Source organism: Geotrypetes seraphini, chromosome 4 (assembly GCF_902459505.1).
Source record: "Geotrypetes seraphini chromosome 4, aGeoSer1.1, whole genome shotgun sequence".
In the NCBI taxonomy this organism is placed as follows: domain Eukaryota; kingdom Metazoa; phylum Chordata; class Amphibia; order Gymnophiona; family Dermophiidae; genus Geotrypetes; species Geotrypetes seraphini.
Window position 1 is genome coordinate 314927214 of NC_047087.1, and position 20268 is coordinate 314947481.

Sequence of the window (20268 nt, forward strand, 5' to 3'; positions counted from 1 at the left end):
AAAAATAAGAAAAGAGATCCCAGGATGAAAGCAATGACCAGACAATAAAGGTAGAAAAATATTTTTTTCTGAATTTATTAATTGGAGAAATGTGTATCTCAACACAGAAAGGAGGACGGAAATGAGCACTAACTTGGGACACAGGAGGGAGGGAGGAAATAGAAAGGGAGAATTGTTGCTCGAACAAATAAGGGGACATGATCTGGGACAAAGGGAGAAAAGAGGGGGTGGGAAACAGCGTGTTGGGACATGGGAGGGGCTGGAAGGCAAGGAGGGGGAGGGGCATGAACCAAGAGGTTGAAAAGGTGACGGCGAAAGCTAGAAGGATGCTAGAGTGCACAGGCTCTGGTGAGACCGCACATGCTCAGAAGCCCTGCAGATGCAGCCGGAGCTCACTGGGGCTTTCCAAAACCCGGACAAACTGCCGGGTTTTGGAAAGTCTGTCCAGGCACCTGGACAGTTCTCACCCCAGACCATCCCGGCACTGTGCAATTCTGGAGGCCACACTACCGTAAGGACGTACTGAGAGTTGAGTCGGTTCAGCGCATGGCCACTAGGATGATCTTGGGGCTTAAGGATTTCTCATACGAGGACAGGCTGCACAGATTGCGGCTCTACTCTCTCGAAGAGCGTAGGGAGAGGGGAGACATGATTGAGACATTTAAGTACATCACTGGCCGCATAGAGGTGGAAGACAACATTTTCTCTTTCAAGGGTCCGTCGGCCACAAGAGGACATCCGCTGAGAATCAGGGGCGGGAAATTTCATGGGGATACCAGGAAGTACTTCTTCACAGAAAGAGTGGTAGACCATTGGAACAAACTCCCAGAGCAGGTGATCGCAGCCAGCAGCATACAAGATTTTAAGAATAAATGGTTTGCCCACGTCGGATCTTTACAAGGGCAGTATAGAGGTGATACTACCTGTGAGCGACCCCTTAGGAGTTGTTAGGGGAGGGTTAATGGAGTGGGCAGACTTGATGGGCTATGGCCCTTTTCTGCCGTCATCTTCTATGTTTCTATGACCAGCAGTCTGTCCTGAAATTCAGTGGCAATATCCAGTTAAATGCTGCCGGACATCAGAGAGGGAACCAGCCAGTGCGATTTATCTGGGCAGGAGCCTCTCCTGTGATCCTGAATACCTTCTAAAAGAAGGATCGGCTCAGTTGCCTGTAATATTTTTTTCCGTGCTGAGGGACTGGCATCTTCTCTGTGTCTGCCTTCGCTGACAAGTCTAAATATTAATGCTTTAGTTCTGGTCTTGATAAATGCCCTCCCTGGACAAATATGATCATGATGTACAGACAGCAACAGGAAGTGAAAAATGAGACAGGTATCCTTGGGCAGCGTCAGGGAGAAAACTTGGTGATGCATGAAAAAAAATATTAAACCTAAATGTCCCAAGAGGTTTTCTTTTACCTCTGATGAGAAAAGGAGAAACATTAAAAAGGCAATTCTGTAAGGCACACCAAAATTCAGGTGTTGATTGCATGCCAAAGTTTGTAAAATAGTGGCCCTTCCATGTGGGATGGAGCTATTAATTGGCTCACAAATAGGGTTACCAGATTTTTGTCCTGAAAAACCTGGGCATGTGGCTCCGCCCCATTCTACCACTAGCCCCGCCCCCGCAAAGCCTCATCTTTGTTTTCTGACTTCTGGGCTATGTCTGGAGGGTTTCCAAGCCTGCGCGGATTTGTATGACATCATCCGTGCATGCTCAAAGGCCCTCTGGATGTGGCTGCGAGGTCAGGGCTTTCCAAAACCCAGACAAACGACCGGGTTTTGGAAAGTCTGTCCGGGCACCCAATCTTCTAAAAAAAGGACATGTCCAGGTTTTACCAGACATCCGGAACCCTATTCATACATGTGTAAGTGTTTGGCTCTGCCCTGTAAAATTATCACGCAACTTGCACAGCGCAGATCTGAAAGTGGGTCTTGTTGCTATGTGCCAGGCGCAACCCAGTAGCGTAGCAGGGATAGGGGGCACCTGGGGCAGTAGCAGGCCCTCTACCCTCTTCTCCACCCACCAGACACACACCTTCCCTCCACATACCTCTTTAACTCTTCTCCAGCCTGCTGCCAAGCGCCAGCCTTGGCTCTCCCTCCGACATCACTTCCTGGTCCCGTGACCAGGAAGTGATATCAAATGAATGCGATTCGCCTCAGGCACATTTATGCCACGTAAGTATTTAAACGTCTCTATCATATCTCCCCTCTCCCGCCTTTCCTCCAAAGTATACAGATTGAGATCTTAAAGTCTGTCCCCCATACGCCTTATGACGAAGACCACGCACCATTTTAGTAGCCTTCCTCTGGACCGACTCCATCCTTTTTATATCTCCAGAATTGTACACAATATTCTAAATGAGGTCTCACCAAAGTCTTATACAGGGGCATCGATACCTCCTTTTTCCTACTGGCCATACCTCTCCCTATGCAATCTAACATCCTTCTAGCTTTTGCCGTCACCTTTTCAACCTGTTTGGCCACCTTAAGATCATCAGATACAATCACACCCAAGTCCCGCTCTTCAGTCATGCACATAAGCTCTTCACTCCCTAATCTGTACCATTCCATCAGATTTTTGCAGCCCAAATGTATGACCTTGCATTTCTTGGTATTAAATTTCAGACCATTCTTCAAGCTTTTCCAGGTCTTTCTTCATGTTATTCACACCATCCAGCATGTCTACAGATTTTGGTATCATCTGCAAAGAGGCAAATCTTACCCGACAACTCTTCAACAATATCATTTATAAAAATGTTAAAAACAACAGGCCCAAGAACAGAACCTTGAGGGGTAACATACCTTTTCTCAGAGCGATCTCCATTGATCACTACCCTCTGTCACCTTCCACTCAACCAGTTCTTGACCCAGCCCGTCACTTTGGGACCCATCCCACGGGCACTCGGTTTATTTATTAGACATCTGTGTGGAACACTGTCAAAGGCTTTGCTAAAATCTAAATACACCACACCTAGCGCACATCCTCTATCCAATTCTCTGGTCACCCAGTCAAAAAAATTGATCAGATTTGTCTGACAAGACCTACCTCTAGTGAATCCATGTTGCCTCCGGTCCTGTATTCCAGAAACTTGACCATTCTCTGTTTTAAAAGCTTTTCCATTCATTTGCTTACCACAGAAGTCAGACTTACCGACCTGTAATTCCCTACTTCTTCCTTACTTTCAGTTTTGTGGAGAGGGACCACATCCACCCTTCTCCAGTCCTCCAGTACCACTCCCGACTCTAGAGATTCGTTGAAAAGGTCAGTCAGTGGAGCTACCAGAACTTCCCTAAGTTTCTTCATCACCCTCGGATATAAACCATCCGGCCCCATTGCTTTGTCTACCTTTATTTTATCTAGCTCCTCACGAACACAACCCTCTGAAAATTGATCAGGGTCTATTACTCCCCCATCCCTATTTGTCTTCTGCAGTCCTGCTCCCGACGCTTCAGACGTGAACACAGAACAGACATATTTGCTAAGCAATTTGGCCTATTCTTTATCAGCTTCTACATATTCCTCCCTTTCACCTTTGAGTTTCACAATGCCACTTTTGCACTTCTTCCTAGTGTGGTGGGATTTTGCACAGTGGAAGCTATACATTATACCACAGGAGATGACTTAGTAGGGTAGAGCATTATATGATGGGCAATATAAACGTGACAGTTCATGGTACGGTGGGCGAAATGTTTGAGTGTCTTTTCTCATATGCCTTATGATGAACACCACACACCATTTTAGTAGCCTTCCTCAGGACCGACTCCATCCTTTTTAGATCATTCTAAATGAGGTCTCACTTGTACCCGTTCTACTCCACTCAGGATTTTGTAGACTTCAATCCTATCTCCCCTCAGCCGTCTTTTTTCCAAGCTGAAGAGACCTAGATTCACTAAGCAAACTGATTGTGTACTGGTCGATTTGTGAGCCCTTTGCGACCCGATTTCCCTCCGACCTGATTCACTAACCTCTGTCCCGATCATCCTACAATCCATGCATGCAAACGAGGGGGAACAGCACTGAAATATAGGCAGGCAGCAGTTCACTAACAAAAACCCTGCAACATTGACTGGGCTGGCCGATCACAAACGAGCGACTGCTGGGGACCAGTGGTTCACTGCTTTCCTGCTCTCTGCCCCCAACTCTCTTGCTCTCTGCCGTGCTTTTCTCCTGCTGCCCTGCTCTGCCCCAAATCTCCTGCGCGGTCTCTGCCCCCGACTCTCTTGCTCTCTGCCGTGCTTTTCTCCCGCTGCCCTGCTCTGCCCCAAATCTCCTGCGCGGTCTCTGCCCCCGACTCTCTTGCTCTCTGCCGTGCTTTTCTCCCGCTGCCCTGCTCTGCCCCTGACTCTCCTGCTCTCTGCCGTGCTTTTCTCCCGCTGCCCTGCTCTGCCCCAAATCTCCTGCGCGGTCTCTGCCCCCGACTCTCTTGCTCTCTGCCGTGCTTTTCTCCCGCTGCCCTGCTCTGCCCCAAATCTCCTGCGCGGTCTCTGCCCCCGACTCTCTTGCTCTCTGCCGTGCTTTTCTCCCGCTGCCCTGCTCTGCCCCTGACTCTCCTGCTCTCTGCCGTGCTTTTCTCCCGCTGCCCTGCTCTGCCCCAAATCTCCTGCGCGGTCTCTGCCCCCGACTCTCTTGCTCTCTGCCGTGCTTTTCTCCCGCTGCCCTGCTCTGCCCCAAATCTCCTGCGCGGTCTCTGCCCCCGACTCTCTTGCTCTCTGCCGTGCTTTTCTCCCGCTGCCCTGCTCTGCCCCTGACTCTCCTGCTCTCTGCTGTGCTTTTCTCCCGCTGCCCTGCTCTGCCCCAAATCTCCTGCGCGGTCTCTGCCCCCGACTCTCTTGCTCTCTGCCGTGCTTTTCTCCCGCTGCCCTGCTCTGCCCCAAATCTCCTGCGCGGTCTCTGCCCCCGACTCTCTTGCTCTCTGCCGTGCTTTTCTCCCGCTGCCCTGCTCTGCCCCTGACTCTCCTGCTCTCTGCCGTGCTTTTCTCCCGCTGCCCTGCTCTGCCCCAAATCTCCTGCGCGGTCTCTGCCCCCGACTCTCCTGCTCTCTGCCCCAAGCGCTGCCCTGACCTTCCCCCGCAGTGCGAGCCTTTGGTTTTAACCTGCGTGTTTAAAGTGGGTTAAAAGCACGGTCTTGCTGGCAGTTCGGTCCGCTAGCCTCCCAGAACGTTTAGGCTTTAATTTTCAGCTACGAGACGTTTTGTTCTTTCCCTGCCGGAAGCTGACTTTATTAAACATTGATTTATTAAACAACAATAAAGGAAGCTTTAAACTACTTATTCTTATTGCAGTCATTGCTGAAATAGAAAACTGATGCAATAAACCAGCATCGCCTATTAGTGCAAGTTTGGGCTATGCAAATCTAGCAGACCCGCCTTTTATTATAGATATGAACTTGTTTATATAATAGCCCTAAGTTCTCGAAGACATACGTTTTAGAATGCGATGTACTTTGCATGATTGGATTTCTGCCTAGCTTCGGGGAGGAAGCGGGCATTTTAATATCCAGGGTAGGGATGGCGGAAGCAGTCCTCGTTTTTCAGATGTCGGCTGAAAAGCAACAAATTAAAAACGTCGCTGCTCTTCGACAGATGGTCTGCGCATGCGTCAGGATTGCTACAGAGCGATCCGGGCGCTCGGTTGGGGCCGTGATTCCGATCGCACTCGTTTGCATGATGGCGATTCGTGAATCAGCCCCCCCCCCCCAGACACAGATCGGACCCTTAGTCTTTCCTCATACGAGAGGCGTTCCATCCCCTTTCTCTTCTTTGAACCTTTTCTAGCACCGCTATATCTTTCTCAGAATTGAACGCAATACTCCAAATGAGGTCGCACCATGGAGCTCGTTCGTCTGCTGTTGTCAGTGTTGGAAAATTGCTGGGATGTGCACTCCTTTATTTTGTCTGAGGCAAGGCCAAGTCAGCCAGTGCCTTATTTTGAAATTAAAAAAGCTTTGGTGGTCACATACATTTTTCACTTTTACTGTTAGTCCATGGTGTGATTTTCTGCCAGTGAAACTTCTTAACGCTGTCATTTCGCCTTGGTTCAGTAGTAAGACACTTTTAGAAAGTTTTATTCTGTTGTACATCGGGTACCGAGGCCAAAATTTAATTTTATAGCTCCATAAATTTAATAACTAAATCAATGGATACAATTTGGAAGACGTTTTTATATCGACATGTTCTGTGTTATTAATGCTTTGGGTATTTGCCATCAGGTAAAAACTTAGATTTTAAGCCCTCTGAGACCAGGAAATGTTTAGAGTATCTGAATGCAACTCACCTTGAACTCCTACAAAAATAAAGAAACTTAGGATTTTATTTATATAAATCTTTATTCATTTTTAAAGCTCACAATAAGTGTAACATAAAATACAATCATTTTATACTTTAACATCACTTAATATATCATCAAATTCAAACTCTCATCAAATATTCCCCCTCCCTTATACCCAACAATTATCCATAAGCAAAAGAAATCCTGAAATATTCCCACCCCACCCTGGACGTGTATGAACAAAAGGGAAAAAATTAATATTTATTCTATGCAGTAATTTCAATCTTTACAGTATCTTGTTAATGGCTCCCAAATAACCTGACATTTCTTAAAATTTCCCTGCTGCATGAGGTATAAGTTAGGATTTTTTTAAAAACTTGAATAGTGCTATAAAAACAGTGGCGAAATTCAAAAACGTATATGATAAACACAGGAGACATACGGTAGACGGAGGAGGGAATCAAAGGAAAACTTTAAATGACTTTCACCCCTAAAGAAGGCAGAGAGAGGTCTAACCTACATGGAGCTGCAGGGGGGGGGGGAAAGAGGAACCCGAACTGTAGCTGTGTGATGCTGGGTTCTGTGTTAGGAATCACTGCCCAGGAAAAGGATCTGGGTGTCGTCGTTGAGGATACGTCGAAACCCTCAGCTCAATGTGCGGCGGCTGCTAAGAAAGCAAATAGATTGTTAAGAATGATCAGGAAAGGAATGGAAAACAAAGAGGAAAAGGTTATAATGCCTTTGTATCGCTCTATGTTATGGCCGCACCTCAAATACTGTGTGCAGTTCCATTCACCGTAAACGGAATTATAAAAGGTACAGAGAAGGGCAATGAACCTGATAAAAGGGACGGGATGACTTCCCTATGAAGAAAGGCTAAAGAGTTCCAGACCCACTGCTGCAGCCATCAGTGCCGATGGTTATCGCACGTCACACCGGTCACCTTATCTTCTGGGGCGGCAAGCAAAAAGAGCCTCCTTTCTCCTCCGATCTTTTGCATTCTACCTAGCCGGAAGTCACCAAGGCCTGAGGAGGAAAGATTGAAGAAGCCAGCTGGGATCCGGGAGGGACTTACTGCATAGGCAGTGCAGGCGCACCAGTGTTTGCTGCCTAAGTTAGCCTGAAGTGTTACTGCGACCCCTGGGGCTGTTAGCTATCTGTGACCATTTGCTGAATGTTTAAAAAAAGTTGGGAGGGAGAGGTACTGACTGTGATTTCACTGAAGTAATGCATTTTGCTTTTGTTCATATATTGGGATGGGAGGGGGGGGGGGAATGTTTTTGAAGTATTTTTATGATTGATGAAAATGCAATTTTGAAGTTAATTATATGTATTTGTATATTTTAATGCAGTTTTTGAATGAAAAATTAATAAAGATTTTTAAAAAACACCAAAAAACAGTGGCAAATAAATCCTAATTAATAAATAAAACTAAATTAAAAAACCTATGGACCAGGGCAGTGATGTTGCGAGGGTGTGAAGTGACTGGGGAAGTGGTGCTCCCCGCACCCTCCTTTCTGCCCCCCCCCCCGCTCATTCCACATGAACTCCCCCTCTCACTCCTTGCATGCCCCCATGGCATACTCACACCCTCCCTGCCCACCCCTACACCTCTTTAAATCTTCGCCAGCACGAGCAGTTTCTACAGTCTGCTGTGCGTGCTGGCATTGGCTTTCCCTCTGATGTCACTCCCCCCCCCCCCCCCCGTGACCCGGAACTGGTTTCAGAGGGAGCCAGGCCAGTGCAAACAACAGGCTAAAGTAGTTGCTCGTGCTGGCGGGGAAGGGAGTGCGTGAGTGTGACAATGGGGGGGGGGGGGGCAGAGAGGTGTCATCCACCACCAAGGTGGTGCCCTGGGTGGTCCATTACTATGCCAGTGGACCAGAGGCGCCAGTGATGAAGGGCACTAAAATCTCCGTCTGGTCTACCTTTAAACTTCTAGTGGAATATGTAGATGCCAGACTTGGCACCCTTGGAGAGACTTGACAGAGAAGGGGAGTTACCGGATCACGGGGGTGGAGAGAGATACCAGATTGTGGGGTGGGGAGGGGTGCCAATGCAAAAGTTGACTTAGGGAGCCACAGTCCCCTGTTTGGGTGCTGCTATAGCAGACCTACATTGAACCTTCTATGTTTCTAAATGTAGGATCTCTGGAATTCATGTGCATTGTTTATTGCACTCGGCGGTCTATACCACGGAGATCACGTTGAGAAGTACCTCGTCAAGCTGGGGATGAAGCTGACAAAGGTAGAAAAGAACAGCAAACCCATGAAGCCGATCAGACGCATCTGAAAGTGAGCAATTTATTTCAAAACAAATACCCACGTGGCCACGTTTCGCCCTAAGGCTGCGTCAGGGATCGAAACTAGGAAACAGATATTAAAACCAGTAAACATACATACCCAGTAAATCCAGGGGTGTCCAATGTCGGTCCTCGAGGGCCGCAGTCCAGTCGGGTTTTCAGGATTTCCCCAATGAATATACATGAGGTCTATTTGCATGCACTGCTTTCATTGTATGCTAATAGATCTCATGCATATTCGTTGGGGAAATCCTGAAAACCCGACTGGATTGCGGCCCTCGAGGACCGACATTGGACACCCCTGCAGTAAATCAATTTAAAAAACATACATTTAAAAACTTTTAAAACAAAACATGCATTAAAGCATACATTATTTAAAAATTACATAAAAGAAGGAACGTGTGTACAAATCACATAAAAATGTGTTATAGTGCACCTAAAGAAAGACTGATGTGTGTAATTTAAAGCAAAATCAGTTAAAATCGTGTGCTAAAATTCATATAAATGTAAAGAGTGGAGACAGCAAAGGGCGAACTTCTAAATCTTACATAAATCTCCAAAGTGCATTCAATGTTCAAAAGCAGACCAAAGGACACATACCTATGAGTAAGGGGAATATTTGCACCCTTCTCCGCCTCTTCTGTGCTAAAGGTAGAGAAGAATTAGGCAAGGGACAGTGGTGAATTGAACATTAAACCGCTTTCATATGCTTGGAGAGTGGCTCTTGGCCAACCATTCCAGTCCTCAGATGAAATTGCAAACTGAGCACAGTCAGACCGAGCGTATGTAACATTTTTATTTTACTGGTGTCGACTTGCTGGCTGTTTTCAAAATAAGTGGTTAATCAAGGCCTCATTTGAAGTGATCTAATCTGCAATCAATTACGGCGTGTAAAATAATTAGTCGCTGTTACCAGCACATCCCACGTCCCTTTCCTGTGCCTCACAGTAAATATTTGCTTCGTACTCTGGCACCTCAGCTTGCACATCCTCTCTTCCCGAAAAAAAGATGATACAGGTGGAACTCCTCTTATGAAAATACCTGGGAGCAGTTCATTTGAGTCTTTGCAAGCGGATGGCACCTCTAACGAAAACTAGCTTTCCAGGAATGAAGCTTAGCCGGAGCTCCTTACAATTTATTGATGTAATTCATTCTCTATCCCATTTTCCCCAAAGAGCTCAGAACGGGTTACAGCAGTGGTTCCCAACGGGGGCGCTACAGCCCACCGGTGGGCACTGGGAAGTCTAAAGGGGGCATTTTGTGTCCAAGCCATATTGAGGGGGCGTTGAGGACCAGCCACTGCCCCCTTAAGCAATTGGTGAATCCAACGGCCACTGATGGCAGCACGGTCGTCTTTTGTTTTGATTCTTCGACTTTTGACGCTTCAACTTTTTGCTGCCAAAGCAACGTTCTCACCAAGTCCAGTGCGACTGCCCCATAGCTTCTCCTCTGACACAAGCCACCCAGGTGGAAACAGGAAGTGCGTCAGAGGAGAAGCTTTAGGGCAGTCGTGCGGGACTTGAGAACGTTGCCTCATCCAGACACCTCAGAAAGAGAAAACTATGAAGAGCACCCATGAAGGTGAGGGGAAGGGAGGAAGGTGGCCTGAGGTTGAGTGGCGAAGGGAAGTGGAGGGAGAAGGGGAAGGGTAACAGACGATGAAGGGAAGTGAGGAGGGGAGAGAGAGGGAAGCAGGTGCTGTAGGGAAGTGGAGAGAGAGGGGGAAGAATAACAGATGCTGAAGGGAAATGGAGAGAGAGGGGAAGAGTAACAGACGCTGAAGGGAAGTGAGGAGGGGAGAGAGAGGGAAGCAAGACGCTGAAGGAAAGTGGAGAGAGAAGGGGGAAGGGTAACAGACACTGAAGGGAAGTGAGGAGGGAGAAAGGGGGAAGCAGATGCTGAAGGGAAGTGGAGAGAGAAGGGGAAGAGTAACAGATGTTGAAGGGAAATGGAGAGTTGGGGAAGGGTAACAGACGCTGAAGGGAAGTGAGGAGGAGAGAGAGAGGAAAGCAGATACTAAAGGGAAGTGGAGCGAGAGGGGGAAGGGTAAATGATGCTGAAGTGAATGGAGAGAGGGAAGTAGATGCTGAAGGGAAGTGGAGAGAGAGGGGAAAGGGTAACAGATGCTGAAGGGAAGTGAGGAGGGGATAGAGAGGGAAGCAGATGCTGAAGGGAAGTGGAGAGAGGGGGAAGGGTAACAGACACTGAAGAGAAGTGAGGAGGGGATAGAGAGGGAAGCAAGATGCTGAAGGTACATGGAGAGAGAGGGGGGAATGGTAACAGATGCTGAAAGGATGTGAGGAGGGGATAGAGGGAAGTAGATGCTGAAGAGAAGTGGAGAGAGAGGGTGAAGGGTAACAGACACTGAAGAGAAGTGAGGAGGGGAGAGAGAGGGAAGCAACATGCTGAAGGGACATGAATAGAGAGGGGGGAAGGGTAACAGACACTGAAGGGAAGTGAGGAGGGGAGAGAGAGGGAAGCAGACACCAAAGGGAAGTGAGGAGGGGAGAGAGAGAGAAGCAGACACTGAAGGGAAGTGGAGAGAGAGGGGGAAAGGATAACAGATGCTGAAGGAAAGTGAGGAGGGGAGAGAGAGGGAAGCAAGATGCTGAAGGGAAGTGGAGAGAGAAGGGGAAGAGTAACATATGTTGAAGGGAAATGAAGAGTGGGGGAAGGGTAACAGATGCTGAAGGGAAGTGAGGAGGAGAGAGGAAAGCAGATACTGAAGGGAAGTGGAGCGAGAGGGGGAAGGGTAAATGATGCTGAAGAGAAGTGAGGGGAGAGAGGGAAGTAGATGCTGAAGGGAAGTGGAGAGAGAGGGGGAAGGGTAACAGATGCTGAAGGGAAGTGAGGAGGGGAGAGAGAGGGAAGCAGATGCTGAAGGGAAGTGGAGAGAGGGGGAAGAGTAACAGACGCTGAAGGGAGTGAGGAGGGGAGAGAGAGGGAAGCAAGATGCTGAAGGGACATGGAGAGAGGGGGGAAGGGTAACAGATGCTGAAAGGAAGTGAGGAGGGGAGAGAGGGAAGTAGACACTGAAGGGAAGTGAAGAGAGAGGGGGGAAGGTAACAGACGCTGAAGGGAAGTGAGGAGGGTAGAGAGGGAAGTAGACGCTGAAGGGAAGTGAGGAGGGGAGAGAGTGGAAGGAGCAGACGCTGGATGAAAATTTCATCACATCAAGCTCAGCTTACAGTATATTCTTTTTTTTTAATAACATATTTTTAAAATCTTACTGTGAGCAATACATCAATATTGCAAAACTACTGTTAGGGGTCATTGCTGCCTTTTTTGAACCTCAAGCTAGATGGGCTGGAAGTAGTGAAGGACTACTTCTGCCCCATCGCATTAGACTATCAAAGATTAAATCTGGTTGGCAGAGGGCTGCTAGTTCCTCCCCAGATTCCATCTGACTAGTTATTTATTTATCATGAAGAGATTCACCCAATGCGGTTTACAATACATTGTATAGTAATCAGGTACTATTTTCCCTTTCTGTTCTGATACCTGGGGCAATGGAGGGGTTAAGTGACTTTCCCAGTGTCACAAGGTGCAGGCTGGGATTGAACTTGCAACCTCAGTTTGCTGAGGCAGCCGCTGTAGCCACTGGGCCACCCCTCCACTGTTCAGTGGAACTTCTCTTTTAAGTGCTTTGAACATCGACAACCAGCCCTCTTAGCAGGGTTGAAGTGACCAGGAGCTCCTCTCCTACCTGCTTAAACCATGCTGGATCTGGCGGAGTGGTGTAGCACAGTGGTTAGAGCTGCAGGCTCAGTCCCCTGAGGTTGTGGGTTCAAATCCCGTGCTGCTCCTTGTGACCTGGGCAAGTCACTTAATCCCCCCATTGCCCCAGGTAGAGTGTGGGCCCACCGGGACAGACAGGGGAAAATGCTTGTGTACCTGAATGCAAGCGGAGGAGAAAGACTAGCATCTATGCGCGAAACTCTCCTAGCTGTGTAAGAGCTCATAAAAAACAGAATTATCACCAGGAAGTCTTTTATTGAAGGTGGGGTAAACCCAGGAGTTGAAATCAGTCCTAAGTAACTTAAGTAGTCCAATAAAAAAAAAAAAAAGCTAATACCTTTTGTTTTGCTTTATTTCTTTTAATTCTCTATATTAATATATAATAAAAGAGAGCTTTCTCAGAAGCATCTCGTGACGCGATATAAATCAGCGGAAAAGCAATACTCATTAAAATGTGACATTGAACAATGGTTTTAATCATGTTTGCTCTCCTCCCCCACCGATGAATAATGGTACAAGCGTGGAGGAACGTAGACACGTGGTGAGCTCGCTTCACACAAGAGTCAATGTGCTTCGCCAGATCAGGGCAGCCGGCGTTCTGATTGGCTGGCTTTCTGAGTGGCAAGGATCAGGGAAACTGGCTGAGTGTCTGGCCGGGTCATGAGCAGCTGAGCCAGCTGGAATATTTTGGCATTTTTGTCTTTGAATCATTCCACACACTGTCTTCTTTTGCATTCGTTCTTATGATCTGCTGTGCGTCAGCTCCTGCAGAGAAGTTACAATTATGTCAAAGTAGAATGCTAATGGGTGCGAAAACTCAGCCCTCCCAGCTCTGCTGCGTGGACACAGAATGCCTAAGAAGAACATGATTTGCCTCACTGAGTCCCCATCTAGCCCAGGATCCTTGTTTTTAACAGTGGCTGATACAGGTCACAACAGTGGTCTCAAACTCGCAGCCCGGGGGCCACATGTGGCCCGCCAGGTACTATTTTGAGGCCCTCGGTATTATAAAGAATGATTCTTTATGGAAAACTTGTGTCTTAAGTGTCTGGCGGTCGCATTCTGGAACATTGCCCGCCTCACGGCTGTAACCTCACCCAAGCGCTTTCCTGCGTCTCTACGCGATCGTCCTCTCCACTCCACCTCACAATCGCGTACAGATGCAGGAAAGCGCTTGCGTGAGGTTACAGCCGTGAGGCGGGCAACGTTCCAGAACGTAAGGTAACCATTGGAGGCAGTGCAGCTTGTGCGTGTGTCCGGTGCTGGAGGAGGTGAGAGCTGAAGGCGGTTGCGGACGCGACCGCCGGACATTTAAGGCACAAGTTTTCCACAATCATTCTTTATAATACTTAGGGCCTCAAATCAGTTGGACCAAAATCTTGTCTCTTGCAGTTGATACTTTTTCACTTTCTGCATGTTGCACTGCTTTCAGGTGTATATAGCTGAAATTATCGGAAGCAATTAAGGAAAGATTTATAAACTATATTACAACTATATGACAACTTTGCATGAGGTAAAACTCATTATCGTTACTATAACGAGTTTTACCTCGTGCAAAGTTGTCATTTCATTAATAAGACATTAACTATTTTTTTCTGCGGCCCTCCAAGTACCTACAAATCCAAAATGTGGCCCTGCAAAGGGTTTGAGTTTAAGACCGCTGGGTCACAAGTACATGGTATAATGTTTTGTGTTTTTGTATAGTCCATTCCTGGGCTTTCCATTCCTGGTGCATCCTGTAATGCAGGAGGAGGGGCCTAAGGCCCTGATTGGCTCAGATACCTAAGGCCCCCAAGCCTTGGGAGGGACCTTAGGTGTATGAGCCAATCAGGGCCTTAGGCTCCTCCCTCCGGTATACAAGGGAGAGAAGTCTAAACCAATCAGGGCCTAATTGGCTTAGACTCCTCCCCTTGTATCTACACAAACCTGAAGCACCCTTCGACATCTACCCCTAGTTGGGCTTTCTCCATCCCTTCTCACGTTTGTGGGCACTTTTCAAACTCAATGTTTTCGCTCTCGGAGAGGCTCGGACATGGCAACCATTCTCACAAGTTGTGCGCAGCTGCCCCAAAGCTTCTCCTCTACTATGAGCTGCCCAGGCGGAAACAAGAAGTTGTGTCAGAGGAGAAGTCTTGGGGCAGCTGCGAGCAACTTGGGAGAATGGCTGCCCGATCCGGATCCCTCCATGAGAGCAAACGTTGAGTTTGAAAAGCGCCCGTGAATGTGAGGGGAAGGAAGGGAGATGGCCCAACGAGGGAAAGAGATGCCTGGACCGTGGCTCCCCCTGGAGCTGTGGGGGTCCAGGACAGATTCCCAATATCAAAATGAAGTCATCTTTTTCCTAAACTTTGTAGGAAGGAGAGCATCAGTAAGCCCTGAGCAGTCAGTGGGGGCAAGGTAGATTCCTGAAATTCCATGTCAGATGAAACTGGAGCTATAATAATAATACATTTTGCTATTATACTGAAGTAGCTCTCAGTTCAATGCGGTTTACAATAATGAAAAGCTGGACAACACAGCGATAGCATTTAAATTCGTGATAGCATCAGATGAAGTTATCAAACATTTTCCTAAAAGTTTGGTAGGAGTTAGAAGCTGCAATGTTTTACTCCATTTGCTATCATGGAAAGATAGAGTTCGTTCAAGAAATCTTGTATACGTGCATCCTTTTAAGGATAGGAAAGAGAAAAATGAGCAACCACGTGTAAGGCGTCCGTTACCTGATAGTTGGAAATGTTTCAACAGGTAACACGGTGCTTTTCCAAATAGAGTCTTATAACTGATATAAGCAAATTAGAAAAGTATTCTCTCTTCAACAGGAAGCCAATGCAATTTCCTAAGATAAGGTGCTATGTGTTCAGATTTCTTCAAGTTATAGATCAGACAAACTGCGTATATAATGAAGAATAGCTATACTTGAACGATCCTAAATCTTGTTCCCAGAAGAAAGGGCCTGGGATAGGCACATGGGATCTCTCAGAGAGAGAAAGAGATAATAGTTACTGTGGATGGGCAGACTGGATGGGCCATTTGCCCTTTACCTTCCATCATGTTTCTATGTTTCTAAAAGAGAGCGTATTCAATATTCAGACTATGATAGTGAGTGGCTTACAAGCCGCTTCCAGCTGCAGGCTGACTTAACCCTATTTATTCAATGCAATTCACCTTCTGGCATTGAAAATCCAGGTATGACCGCCATCTCGGAAGTTAACTGGGCACTGGCCAATATTCGGACTGTGCCCGGTTAACTCACTGCATACACTTGGGCCAGCTGTTTTTCTCTCCTAAGTCTGGATGGACTCCTTTTAGAAAGTCGGGGTAGCAATTCGTCTGCAGCAAATGCATCAAAGCTCATTCAATTCCTATGGGCTTCAGTGCATTTGCCGCTGTTACTTACTTAGCTGGTTACATAGAAACATAGAAGATGACGGCAGATAAGGGCCATAGCCCATCAGGTCTGCCCACTCTACTGACCCACCCCCAAGTCTACTATCCTAGGGATCCCACTCCTTGGCTTAACCCTCTAAGGCAGGGATCTGCAACCTTTAAGACATAAAGAGCCACTTGGACCTGTTTTCGAAAAGAAAAAAAAACTTGGAGCCGCAAAACCATTATAAAACAAATCTAACACTGCATATATTGTTTCTTATCTTAATGCTATATACAGGATCACTAAATTGAAAATAAAATCATTTTTCCTACCTTTGCTATTTGGTGATTTCATGAGTCTCTGGTTGCACTTTCTTCTTCTGACTGTGCATCCAATCTTTCTTCCTTTCTTTCAGCCTCCTGTATGTTTCCTCTCCTCCAGACCTCATTCTCTCCCCCAACTTTTTCTTTCTGTCTCCCTGTTCCCCCTTCTTTCTGTCTCCGTGCCCTCCCCCAAGCCACTCGGTTTGCTGCCACCGCAATCGGGGAACAGCCCCCAAGCCACCGCCGTCCCAAGCTTTCCCTGCAGAAGTGTTGCGCTGACCAGCATTCCGCTCTCTGACGTCAATTCTGACGTAGGAGAGGAAGTTCCGGGCCAACAAGGCATTTCTCCTCATTCCATCCAGCCTGAGCCCCATCTCTCCTTGATCCAGCATTTCCCTTCTGTGTCTGTCAGAATTACCATTCCACCTATTTTCCAGCATCACCCTTCTTTGTGTCCATCTCACCTATATCCCTTTCTCACCACTTTTTCAGAATCTTCATTTGTCTCTGTCCTTATCTTTACGCCATGTTCACCATTTGCCCTTTCAATGTCTTTATCTCCCCCCCCCCCCCCACTTTTTCAGCATTACTTCTATGTCTCTATTTCACCTCCTCTTCATGTCCTCTCTGTATCTCTATCCTTATTCAGTAGGTCCTGCTTACCCTTTCTCTTCTTTGTGTCACTATCTCCATTTTCAGCTTTCCCCCCCCCCCTTTTCCTTTGTTACTGCACCCTGTAGCTAGAATCTTTCCACCCTCCCTCCACTCCGGCCCAGCCCAGTATGAAAGATTTCCTTTTGTTTCCCTCCCCTCTCTCTTTCTCTCTCTCTTCTCCTCCCTCACCCACGAGTCCTGCATCTGGCCCTCTTCCTTCTACCTGCACCTGGCAACACCCCCCTGCTCCGCGGCTCTCTTCAGCAACTCGTCAGCAGCAGTGATCAAGACAAGCTGCCGACATCGAGGCCTTCCCTCTACGAGTCCCGCCTTTGTGGAAAAAGGAAGTTGAAACAAGCGGGACTCGCAGAGGGTAGGCCCCGACGTCAGAAGCTTGTGTCGATCGCTGCTGCTGAGTTGCCGAAGAGAGCCGCGGAGCAGGGGATGTGGCCGGAAGCAGGTAGAAGGGAGAGGGAGATAGGAAGGCTGTAGATCTCTGGAGCATGACACCGACCCCGGCCAGGATGATTTTTTTTTCAGGCGTGCATCTTACAAGTCCGGCGTCGCGGCGGTAAATAGCCATGCTGAGCAGTGAGCTCAGCACTACACAGATGAAAGCCTTGCTTGCTGATTGGTCCGGCGGCACGGGGCCGCCGGACCAATCAGCAAGCAAGGCTTTCATCTGTGTATGTGCTGAGCTCACTGCTCAGCATGGCTATTTCCCGCCGCGACGCTGGACTTGTAAGGTGCCTGAAAAAGAAATCATCCTGGCCGGGGTCGGTGTCATGCTCCGGAGATCTACAGCCTTCCTATCTCCCTCTCCCTTCTACCTGCTTCCGGCCACATCCCCTGCTCCGCGGCTCTCTTCGGCAACTGGACTTGTAAGGTGCATGCCTGCGTGACACACTACCGGAGCCGCAGCAAAGGTGGAAAAGAGCCGCATGCGGCTCTGGAGCCGCAGGTTGCCGACCCCCGCTCTAAGGGATCCCACATGGGCATCCCATTTGCTCTTAAATTCTTGCACGCTGTTTGCCTCGATCACCTGCACCGGGAGCTCGTTCCAAGGATCAACCACTCTCTCGGTGAAGAAATATTTCCTGGTGTCGCCACAAAATTTCCCGCTCCTGAGTTTGAGTGAATGCCATCTTGTGGCTGAGGGTCCTTTGAGAAAGAGAATCTCTTCTTCCATCTCGATACGGCCGGTAATATACTTAAACGTCTCGATCATGTCTCCTCTCTCCCTACGTTCCTCGAGTGAGTACAGCCGCAAATTTTTCAGCCTTTCCTCGTACAATAGATCCTTGAGCCCCGAGACCATCCTGGTGGCCATCCGTTGCACCGACTCTACTCTCAGCACATCTTTTCGGTAGTGTTGTTAGGTGTGCCATGGGCAGGGAATGGGTGGACTTTGAGTGGGCTTAGACTTGGATGTCCTGCAGCAATCATCAAAATTTCTCAGGACGTCCTAGACAGAATTTAGATGTTTTCAACTAGACCTGTTTGAGAAGCGTCTAGGTGCCAAAAGGGTACCCAAACTGACCAGATGGTCACTGGAGGGATTAAGTAATGAGCCCCACACGCTCCCCCAGTGGTCACTGACCCCCTCCCACCCGCCTGGCTCTAGAACAGCAGCACTTTGGTATGGGAAAGTCTAGTGGAGCATCACACAAGTGTCTTAAGTAGTCAGGTGGGTGGGCTAGTGAACCCTAGAGAGGAGGAGCCAGGCCCATAAGCCACTCTAACCACTACATTTATACTGCCGTATAGGTGCCACCTGCAGCCATAAGGGCTATTAGGGTAGTGGGCAAGTGGGTATAGGAGGTTTGGGGGGAGTTTTGGAGGGCTCACCATATATTATAAGAGGGTTATGGTGAGATCTACTTCTGGCACTGTTTATGTGGAGTTCACAGCAGTGCCTTCTTTTGGCATGTCTGTGTGGCCAGTCCGTTAGAAAGCTGGTCCCTTCTACGTCCAAATGGGCTTCGTTTGGACATTTTCAACTTAGATGGTATTGTGGTCAAAAATGGGGAATAAAGTTAGACGTTCTGAGGTTGGACATCTACTTGAATGTCCTGGTGGCCAAGATGTCCAACTAGATGATATTACGAAACATATTTTGGTCATCCAGCATTTTCAAGAATGAACTTTTCTGGAAGTCCAATTTTGGGTGTTTTACAGAAAACGTCCAAAGTCGGACTTAGACATCCTATCGAAAATGTTTCCTATCCACCTTAACTCTACACCCAGACCACCCAAAAACTGGTTGGTTTCGACATAGGTAGATAGAGGGGACATTGAAAGGAACCATCAGATTAAGTGCTCCTAATAGCATCGCACAAGTGATTTTAATGGCCAGGACCCTCTCTTGGCCCTGAGATCGATATGCAAATTCTACTACCATCATAAGTGCGTTTGTACCGTCACAATATTCCGCTGCTTCATCGCCAGTTAAAAGGGACTAAAGTTAAGGGATCTTGTTTTCCATTGGATAAACTGCCTGAGATGATCGTACGCTGCTCACGTTACCATAAGAACATAAGAATTGCCGCTGCTGGGTCAGACCAGTGGTCCATCACACCCAGCAGTCCACTCACTCGGCAGCCCTCTGGTCAAAGACCAGCACCCTAACTGACTGGCCCTACCTGCACACGTTCCGGTTCAGCAGGAACTTGTCTAACTTTGTCTTGAATCCCTGGAGGGTGTTTTCCCCTATGACAGACTCCGGAAGAGCGTTCCAGTTTTCCACCACTCTCTGGGTGAAGAAGAACTTCCTTACGTTCGTACAATCTATCCCCTTTCAACTTTAGAGAGTGCCCTCTCGTTCTTCCTGCCTTGGAGAGGATGAACAGTCTGTCTTTATCTACTAAGTCTATTCCCTTCAGTACCTTGAATGTTTCGATCATGTCCCCTCACAATCTCCTCTGTTCGAGGGAGAAGAGGCCCAGTTTCTCTAATCTTTCGCTGTACGGCAGCTCCTCCAGCCCCTTAACCATCTTAGTCGCTCTTTTCTGGACCCTGTAGTACCATGTCCTTTTTCATGTACGGCAACCAGTGCTGGACGCAGTACTCCAGGTGAGGGCGCACCATGGCCCGGTACAGCAGCATGATAACCTTCTCCGATCTGTTTGTTATCCCCTTCTTTATCATTCCTAGCATTCTGTTTACCCTTTTCGCCGCCGCTGCACATTGCGCGGACGGCTTCATCGACTTTTCGTTTTGGTTCTGTCTGTCTAAACAACAGAGGGGATAATAGTCATCTGGGAAAAATATGACAAACTGATTTTGCATTAAAACAAATCAAATCTGACCGAGAAGCCCCCGATATCTGGTTTCCGCAGCATGTGCACAGAGAATCTTTAGCAGGCTATAAATGGCGCTTGACTGTTTCACTTCTCCCAAAGTACCATGCAAATTGAAGTCCAGACTCTTCACACAGCATTTTATGTTCCAGATACTATCAAATAATTTCACACAAGCGTAAAGTATTAAAATGTCATGACTCATTAATGCTAAATGACCATCCTAACCATTTACGAGAAAAAGAAGTCGAGTTAATGATAAAGGCTTCGATTAACTTTTTTGACCTTAAAGCATGAAGTCAAGTCAAG